Source organism: Lactuca sativa, chromosome 1 (assembly GCF_002870075.4).
Source record: "Lactuca sativa cultivar Salinas chromosome 1, Lsat_Salinas_v11, whole genome shotgun sequence".
NCBI lineage: Eukaryota > Viridiplantae > Streptophyta > Magnoliopsida > Asterales > Asteraceae > Lactuca > Lactuca sativa.
This window is the reverse complement of record NC_056623.2, coordinates 45,320,338-45,330,895: the sequence shown is the minus strand read 5'-3', so window position 1 is coordinate 45,330,895 and position 10,558 is coordinate 45,320,338.

Sequence of the window (10,558 nt, the reverse complement as noted above, 5' to 3'; positions counted from 1 at the left end):
GTTACTACCACTACGAATAATTATGATAAACTATAATAAGTATAGTTAAGTCTATTATACCCCCACAAACAAATACGCTAGTTATAATCGATACAGTTAGGGCGTATATACATTACAAACAATGTGATAAACTATAATAGGTGTAGTTTATATTTCATCCACACTACGAACTTATAACAGGAAGGGATTCACTATCACCATCACTTTTGATAAGCTATGATATGCATAGTTCATGTTCACTACCACTATCACTATTTGATGAACTGTGATATGTATAGTTTATGTTCACCATCACCATCACATTTGATAAACTATAATATGCATAGTTCATGTTCACTACCACTATCACTATCCGATGAACTATGATATGTATAGTTTATGTTCACTGCCACTATTACTATTTCGTACACTACACTAGGACTTGGTCTCGATCTTTGGTTTTAAGACTACATTCTATCTAGAATTGTTAGTTTTCAGCTATAGTTTCTAAGTGTATATGCTAGAGTTATATAGAATCTAGTCGTGATTGACTTAGAATTGGTGGGTCCGCCTTATTTCATGTTCCTTGTTTGGTTGTGGGCCTAGGGCAGACCCATTACATTCGACGTTTTATCTAACTTAAATTTTATATAACTTATATATACTTGGAGATTATAGAAGGAAACTATAGAGAATTCTAGGATGCACTATTTCATAACATAGAAACTTTCAATTGACTCTTTAAGGAAAATATCGGATTTTCTGGAACAACTTAATTGCTTTTACAAGGAAAAAAGTTTACTTCTCAATTAAAACTCTTATGAACTCACCAACCTTTGTGTTGACACTTTTTCAAACAACTTGTATTCTCAGGAAATCGCTAAACAGGTAATCATCCGCTTTCGAGGACGGGGCGCTAAGGCGTTAAATTCAAAACTTATTTTGTCATCATGATGTAATTGATTTTGAAACATGTAAACTTACTCTATGATGTAACTCTTTCAATTATATTGATGATGGTTGTGTTTGCTTTCTTCACTATTATATTCGTTGTTATGATACTATACATGAAGTCATCCACCCCCGGACGTTTCCGCCGTTCTGGTTTGGAGGTGTGACAATGCACTTGAGCCACGGGGCCATATGGCCCTTCTTATAAAGCGTCCCTTTTATCATTGTGTACTATGGGGCTCATATCCTCATCTTCTGAGCCTCTGCGTGGTCGTCGGGAAGTATACCATGTTGTAGATAGTCTATGATGCGCGTCATCCAGTTGGGTTGTGATATTGATAGGGAATTGACCTGCTGCTCGTCGATACTCCTTTCTTTCAGTACTTCCATAAATACTTCCTTTGAGATGTCTCTGAAGCATGTTGACGCCAGTTTGCTGAGAGCATCTGCTCTCCTATTATTTCCCCTTGAAATTTTTTTTTATCTCAAAGCTCTTTAGGGTACTCGTGATTTGTTGTACTACTTTGACATATTTCTCCATTCTTTTTTCTTTTGTTTTGAACTCCCCTGATACTTGGTTAGCCGCCAAGCACGAGTCGGTCATGGCTGTGACTCTTTCCACCCCCATTGTTACCGTTAATTTGAGGCCGACCAAGAGGGCTTCATATTCTACCTCGTTGTTGGAAGTGTGAAAATCAAAGCGCAGGGCACATGTGAGTTCTTCTCCCGCTGGGCTAGTTAGGATCAGCCTTGCACCTGATCCTTCTTTGTTGGAGGCCCCATCTGTGTGAAGGGTCCACCGTTGGTTGGCCTCTTTCTCCGAGCACACTTGGTTGTCTGCCTTGGTTGCTTCCTGCTAGAGTTCTCCTAGGAGTTTGAGCAGGAAATCCGCTAGGGATTGCCCTTTGATGCTTGCTCTAGGGTTGTAGGTGATGTCGTGCTCTCCTAGCTCTATGGCCCATTTCGCAAGTCTTCTTGACGTCTCCGACTTTAGGAGTATTTGTTTGATCGGGATGCGAGTATTTGCTGTTAAAAAGAAGATGACATTGTTGGTGTGGCGCATGATGTTAGGAATTGTTAGTTTCGTGGTCGTAATGCAACGCTCGTGCTAAACACGGTGTTGTGTGTGTATAGGTTATTCGCGGGAGGTGTGACGGCTGTGATTTGGGTGCCATGAGGGGCAACGATGTTGAAGAATGGAAGTGGTGTGGTGAATATTGGCTGGTTTTGGGGTAAGGTAGTATATGTAATGGTGGTGATAGGAGTTAAGGGCAAATATTGTGGCGTAGCCGTTGCAACGTGTGGCGGCGGGCCGCCGGGAGCTGGTATGGCTTCAAGGTTTGGCGACGGGTCCCCTGATGATGATGGCGCTTCGAGGATTGGCGGTTGCTCTCTGGGGAGTGAGACGACTAGGGTGTGGACTGTCTCTAGCGATCCCATTGGGTGTATCAGACTGTGTGGTGGCTCCGATGGTTCTCCGGTTGGTTTCTCCGCCATGGTTGGTTGCACGAGGGGACAAAGAGCGATGGGTTTGCGTATATGTTGTCAAAAAAATGGATGGCGCCAAATTATGCGACCTGGATCCGAACCACTTTTCTTGAGTAGAATTTCCAGTCCTTAAGCCTGAGAGGTCACACAAAGAAGAAACACGTTAGCCGTTTTCTGGGAGGAGGTCCCGGAAAGACGCTCTAACGGTCAAGTTAGTATGTTGAAGGTTAGAGTGCGGAGGTATATGACTGGAGAAGGAAAGACTTACTTTGCCGGGGCCAAGGTGAGGCCCTTTTATAGTGAAGATCTTCATCGGCCCGTACTAGAGACTAGTACCGCAATCCCGACAGGATTCGTCGCTCTTATTGGGGAGTCCTACTCCACATTCGTGTTCAGCCCAGTGATTGGTCCAGGCGATCGTGCACTGTCTGGGCGTTTTGTCGCCTGCAGCCGTCGTCGCCAGGCTGTAGCTAAAAGACAATATTTTGGCGAGGGTGAGCCTTCTATGCGGTCGCCTCGCGAGAGTCTGGGGTCACTGAGTCGGATCCCACCGGAGGCGCCTCGTCGAGGCTCGCCTGTCACCGGCCTGCATTAAGGGGCGCGTCATCACCATTACATATCACGAAGACCAGGTAATTCTTCGAATGAGAGGTCCCACCCTACAACGGTTGGACTCAAAAAAGAGCTGCGAAATAGGGTTAGACCTAACCTTCTGAAATTATTTAGTCCTCGCAATATGTAACTTAACATATTCGTTTACTAGTTAGTTAAAGATAACTAGAACTTCTAAAAGCACAAAGCAAGCAGCATTCGGGCATTGAGTAACCAAACCAAGCATATCCTATTCAGGCTATCATATCACTGACTAATCAGTTCTAGCATGTAATTCAGTAAGCACATATAGCAGGCACATAAGGCATCTTCCTAGATCCTTAGCCATAATCTACCATGTAGTTCTCATACACATACAAAAGGCATATAAGGCATCCTTCCTAGATCCTTAGCCCTAATCTAGCATGCACTTCTCATAATCATATCATATATAATAACAAACATATATGGGTATCTTGGGGAAAACTTATTTGAGCTCGGCTGATTGCACGCATCACACACCTTGTTCTTTCTCAAAACTCATTATTTTAATTTTTAGAAAAACTATTTTCCTGTAAAAAAAAAGTCTTTCAAACCCTTAATATGAGTCTAGACACCCCCGAAGGTGTGTCCAAATCCCTCAAACCAAAGCTCTGATAATATCCCAAAATTCTAGACCAAAAATTTCATTTTTTATATAATGATTCATCAAACAATTTATAGAAAACATCATCAAGTTATTTCATTTCATAAAATCTGTTGATCATATATTTCAAAAGCATGTCATAAGATAGTAACAATGTCAGAGTACAATCCCAAGAATCTCATATGCGGAAAATCGTGTGTGTGATGTGTTACTACCGTGTCGGCTCCTTTCCCTTCGAAGAAGAAGGACTTGAAACAAAAACTGAAACTCGTAAGCACAAAGCTTAGTGAGTCCCTCATCATACCACATACCATACAATAACATACTGCCAGGAATATCTGGGTGCCCGACCAACCCTGCTGAGCATATATGGGTGCTCAACCTACCCTCGTCAGGAATACCGGGGTGCCCGACCTACCCCTTGTAAAGCATATTTAGGTGCTCAACCTACCCTGCCAGAAATATCTAGGTGCCCGACCTACCCTCCGGTTTATTTCAACCAGCAACGGGAACTATTTCACCCCGACCACTACCACGTAATAACATATCATAACATATTGTGAGGCATATCTGGGTGCCTGACCTACCCTGGTGGCTTGTCTCAACCGGTTTCGAGGACTAGTCCCCTTCCTATCACTATCACATAATATCATAGCATACTAGCACAAATAGCATAACAGATAGTGGCATACCAGAAAATTATCACAAAGAAAATCATCTCTACTATAATCAACTACTAGTGGCTGGTATTGGTGCCTTCGACCCACTTCTATTGGAAGCTAACTAACCTCAATTTCGTGAAGTAGTTGAGCTGTCCTCGACTTCGGGATCAACTCCTCTCAAACTCCTACACATAACAATCTCCTTTAATTACTCTTTCATACCCAATAACCCCTTTAAGGGTCAACTCTGGTCAATGGTCAAAGTCAAAGTCAACATCCTGGTCAAAGTCAACATCCTGGTTGACTCAACTCGCCGAGTTGGTCCATCAACTCATCGAGTTCCATAATCCATAAAACCCTGAAATATCGATCCCACTTGTCGACTCCTTTCATGAACTTGTCATGTTCCCCTTCATACAAGTCGGGACATTTCGCTTGCAACTCGCCGAGTTCATCCTTGCACTCGTCGAGTTCCTCTTCATATAAGTTTGGAAATTTTGCTTACAACTCATCGAGTTCATCCTTGAACTCGTCAAGTTCTTCAATCTTCAAACCCAAAATCAAGTCCAACTCGCTGAGTCATCACCTAGACTCAACGAGTTTGCTACGTAACAAAAAAGGCTAGGGGACCACGATCCAACTCGCCAAGTTGTATGAACAACTCGTCGAGTCCCCTATCGTCTAAACCTATTCAGTCGTTTCCAGTCGGGTGTAAAGCTTCCAAACCGTAGATCTGGTTCACTAGGGCCGATATATCACGTAAAGTTTCTAACTTTACATCCATGCATGGGTTATTTAGCTCAAAAAGCCTCAAAAAGGGGTTCACAAGTTGCATGGGACTCCCATGGCCATAAAGTTGGTGTGACATCCCCAAAATCACGGCCATAAAAGACCGATTTTGTTTATGCTTTGTTTAAAAATCAGAGTAACATTTTAAATAAAAGTGTTGCGGAATTATCCCAAAACAAAATATGATAAAGATTTATCAAAAGCATTTCCATAGAAATGTATTTCATTAAAAGACTTGGGATGTCATGTTCGTACAGATCAAAAGCATAAACAGTAAAATATAAGCCTTACTACATTATTTCATATCTACAGGTCTATATCCGTAATCCCTTATCCAAAACATCTCATCTATGCTCATGCGCCACTACCTGTAATACAAGAAACTGAGTGGGTCAGGCTTGGGAGCCTGGTGAGCACATAGGGTTTTCAACCCACAATAAATATTTTTATTAATTTCATCAATCAACAATAACCCGATTACCCGTTCCCGTTATCCTCACTTTACGTCCCTAAACACGTATCATAAGGGACCTAGCCTAAGGATCATCATCGGGACGGACACTACTGCTAAGGGGATTCCTCAGCAATAAATTTCCTAAAGGCAACCATGTGGGGGATGGAGTACACCGGTGAACACATCGTTCACAAACACCTACAGGTTGCGAGCCTGCTAGTGTTCCACTGGACTGTCTAGAAGACTCAGTGGTCGTCATCCATACTCCGCTAGATGACAGAATCAACAACATCAACATCGAGGCCTCTCGTCATTTTATCACACATCACCTATTACATCTACACATGTTTTACCCCAACATTTTTGTAGATATAAAATACATATACAGTTCAAATCATTGAAAACATGTATAACAATGTTCATTCAGCATAGATAGCAAGTATTCAGATAATATGCACACATAGCACGTAGTTTATATAAAATACTTCATATCTATGTGTAAGCTGAAAGTAACTATGCACTCACCTGAAAGGTGGTGACTCAGCACTCGAACAACGCTTCGATACTCTCAAAACAGTTTTCCTTCGATAAAACCTAGTATCGATACCACTAGGGTTTAATCTAACGGTAACCGCGACAAATTAATAGTTTGACTATTATTATTATTATATAAGTGTTAAATAACACTCAATATAACTCATAATAATAGCCCAAATAATTATTTTAAGGACCTAATAACATTCCTATAATTATTTGAAAGCTATATTAAAAAATTGCGTAAGCGTAGCTCACTTACAGCGAATTTTATCGAAAACCGGAACTTAATTGGAGCAGCGTTTCGAAACCGAAAGACTCCTTTTTCTCGGGACTTCGGGAGCCTCGGGGCTTCCTTAGGGTGCTAGGGGATTTATGTAAGGCTTAGGGGTGTTTAGAGCACTTAGAGAGAGAAAGTTTTTAGAGAGAGAGTGAGTTTTAGTGCAAGAAAAATGGCTGCCTTCGGCCCCCTTTTATAGGCTGTGAGGCCTCGGTACGCTGGGTCTACCTCGGACCTACGCTGGGCATAGTGGCTCGGATAAGATCAGCAGGTGGCATTCTCCGAAGGGTGCGACGTGGCTCAAGCTGGACCGTAGGAGGCTGAAGTACACGAGGCGTTCCGTCCTCACACGCGGCGCGTAAGGAGAACGTTGGGCGTCCGAGAGGTGACGTGTCGGCCATCCGAAGTGAGCCGTGATCAGCAAGCGACGGTCAGGATCTTACCACGTCATCGTTCTAGCATCAGATTTTGCAATTTCACTTTCCAACTTTAAAAATTCGTAACTTTCGTGTACAAGCTCTGTTTTCGATGTTCTTTATATCCACGCGAAGGTGGGAACGTACTCTACAACTTTCGTTTAGACTCCGTCGGCTAATTTTGACTCGATTTTAAATTTTATATTATTAACAGGCCGGGACAGGATTGGTCCGTTAAATTCTCATAACTTCTTCATCCGACGTCCGTTTTCGCCCATCTTTTTCTCGTTATGCTACTCTTAACGAGATCTTCGATTCTCGTTCAAGCCGGGTCGGCTAAAAACTGCTCGATCTAAGATTCGAATTTCGGGTTGTACATTGCTAATCCGAAACTTCGAAAAATCATAACTTCTTCATACGAAGTCAGATTTGGGCGTGCTTTTTATCGATGTTCTTAGTTTAACATATTCTACGACTTTCGTTTAGATCGCTAAGAATAAATCTCGTTCCATCATAAATTCACTATTCACGCTTCCCGGTATCGTGCCGGTTCTGTCGCGAAACTTCGACGGGTCTTCTTCGTTATAACTCGTATTTCAGCGGTCGTTATATCCCCGGAATCCTTGTTTCGACCACTACAACTTTGTATAAAGATATAGGACTTATCTCACACTTTAATTTTGACGCTTATTTTTATTCTTTATTAATTATACATTTATAGTTAAATAATAAGCACATAAATATACATAATTCACATAATACTCAAATATTTCATTTTTATTATCTCAAAAAGAGTTACAATAGTTGACCTAGACTATTACATTGACAAATATGCTTAACCCTGAAACCCGGGCGTTATAGTTGGCACCTTTGTGCCATGGAGCCCCTTAAAGTCTCTAGATATGAAGTCATGACACCAAAACATGTATACATACATGAATGGTTCCAAAATATGCTCCTTAAATCCCTAAACTACTACATAAAGAGATCTAGTAAATGAATATTCAAGGTATAGACTTTATACCTCAATAAGGCTGCTTCGACAACGAAATCTCTGGATCCAAGGCTTCCTCCTTCAACTAAGCACTTCTAGCTTCCACTCCTTCAAGAAAATACCAAAAAATCACTCTCTTTTCACTCACACACACTCAAAAGGCTCAACATCATGAATTAGGGTTTTGTTGGACTGAAAGAGACGAAGAGAGAGGCCACAATGAAGTATTAAGGTTCTTAAATAGGGTGCAAACCCTGAGGATTAGGGTTTCATTCTCGCACCTCTACTCATCGAGTTGAGGCTTCTTAACTCGTCAAGTAGACTTCAAGTCCCGCATCCCAAAATTTTTTTTCTACTCGACGAGTTTGGAGCTCCAACTTGTCGAGTCCCTTTTGCAATAATATATAATTCTTATTAAAATACATACCAGGAACCGGGCGTTATAACCAGATTGAATTGATGTGTTCAATTAGTAGTCTGAATCTAGTTGTCATAAATCAGAAATCGGGAAACAAAATCTTGGACTAAGAGATTGATTGTGATTGTTGTCTCACGTCCATACGATATCTTGCAGAGCGAAGCAATATTTGATCACTTATCTTATGACCAATGTCTGATCGGATCAGAGTTTAATAGTTGCTTTGGAAATCACACTTTATTTTTAATTTAGAAGTTATACATGTAATTTAGTTTTAGACTTATCCAAGTGGGAGATTGTTGGATTAGGTGTCTAAGCCAATAACTAAATTAGTATAATCTTAAATTATTAGAAAAGTTCCTTTTGGGTATCCCTCATAACCTGAAATAGCTAGAAATGATATTAGGAGAGAGAGCGAGGGGGAGGGATATGATTTGTTTATATATTATGTGATTAATATATTAATTGGAAATAGATAATTTGTATGTTAATTTATTATGTAATTAATAAATTAACATGAGATCAGTTGTTATGTAAGTGATTTGTTAATTTATATGATTAATAAATTAATAAGAAATTAATTAGAATTAATTAATTATTAAGCAGAATTAATCTGGAATTAATTTGGGATTGATTGAAATTAATTAAAGGTGCAAGGGGTGAATTATAATTGTTCAATAGTTGAACAATTGAAGCAATTATAGAACCATCTAAGAGGTGGACGGTTTTGGAGCCTCCTTAGGGTTTCCAAAATTCTCTTGGATGTAGATTAAGAAAGGATTTGATTTGGGATTAAATCTATTATTTAACCATTCTGATCTTGCTTTGTCCCTAAGTTACCTAAACTAAAAATAGGACCCCTTAGGGCCTCAATTTCGTTCATTCTCTTCCCATAAGGCTTAGGAACAAAAATGATCTATCTCTCTCTCTCTCTCTCTCTCTTCTCTCTCTCCTCTTCATTCTAGGGTTTCTAGGGTTTTAGGTGTGAGCCATCAGATGCATGGGATTTCTAGTGCTTGCTTTTCAAGTTTTTCAAGAAGGAGATTGAAGTGATTTGTTTACTACAATAGATCAAAGGTGTATAACCCTAATTATTCTATTAGATTATACTAGGTATTTGATGTAACCCAAAAATCATTACAAGGCTGATTGAGTCGAGATCTTGTATGTGTGCTTAGTTGCCACTAACGAGTCCTGATTTGATTCATGTTACACTCATAAACGAGATTGTTAGAGTCGCCCAAGGACTTATGTCCTGGGAGAGGCCTCCGAAGGTCAAGTTAGTATCGATACGAAACGAGGTCGGGTCCTTTGAGTGGAAGGAACCCGACTATATGTAGAGAGAGAGAGAGTTGTAACCTTGTAACGACCCAAATTTCCAAATAAAATTTTCATTTTTAATTAATAAAACATCCCCATAAAATGTGCAATATCAATGACAATTGTTTTCAAATCCATAACATCAACATTTTATTTCAAATATCAGAGTGTCCCATAAAATTAAATGTCGGAGAGTGCATGTCGCGCCATCAAGCCTTGCCCTTGCCCTTAGGCTCAGAAGTACTTGAAATAATCAACAAATAGTAAGCTAATGCTTAGTGAGTTCCCAGAGCATACCCCACACAGTCCACGTAATCACATATACCATATTAACTATAAAAGATACATAAACCACATAAGCCATGCATACAACATATAGGGATGTCGTGGGCTCCTCCCATGGTCTTACTCCAGGATGCCATAGGCTCCCCACATGGTCTTACACCTAAGTTCCACGAGCTCCCCCCATGGTCTTAAATAGGAAATCCATGGGCTCCCCCACATGGTCTTACATCTAAGTGCCATGGGCTCCACCCCATGATCTTTAATAGGAAAGCCTTGGGCTCTCCACATGGTCTGGCATCTAAATGCCATGGGCTCCCCCATGGTCTTTCATACAAGTATACCACATATACAACTAGCATACCTCCTAGCATATAACCAACTAACATGCCACATAACGCTATATCAACTAGTGTACCACATATCATAAAATGGATCGACCTTGGTGCCTTAGACCCATTGGTATGGTGAGGAGACTCACCTCTAAAAAATGATGAACTGAGAAGATAAGATCAGATAAGTCCCAACGCGCAACTCCAATTCAACTGCCTACAATCATTATGTGACTGGTTTTGTCAAAATCACGAAACACCAAAAATATCCTCAAAGTCAAACTTGGTCAACCTTGGGCAAAGTCATGGTCAACAGTCAAGGTCAACAGTCCATGTTGACCCAACTCGTCGAGTGCATCTAGCAACTTGTCGAGTTTCTTCAGTGTTCAGAAAACCGGGGAAAACCCTAACCAACTCGCCAA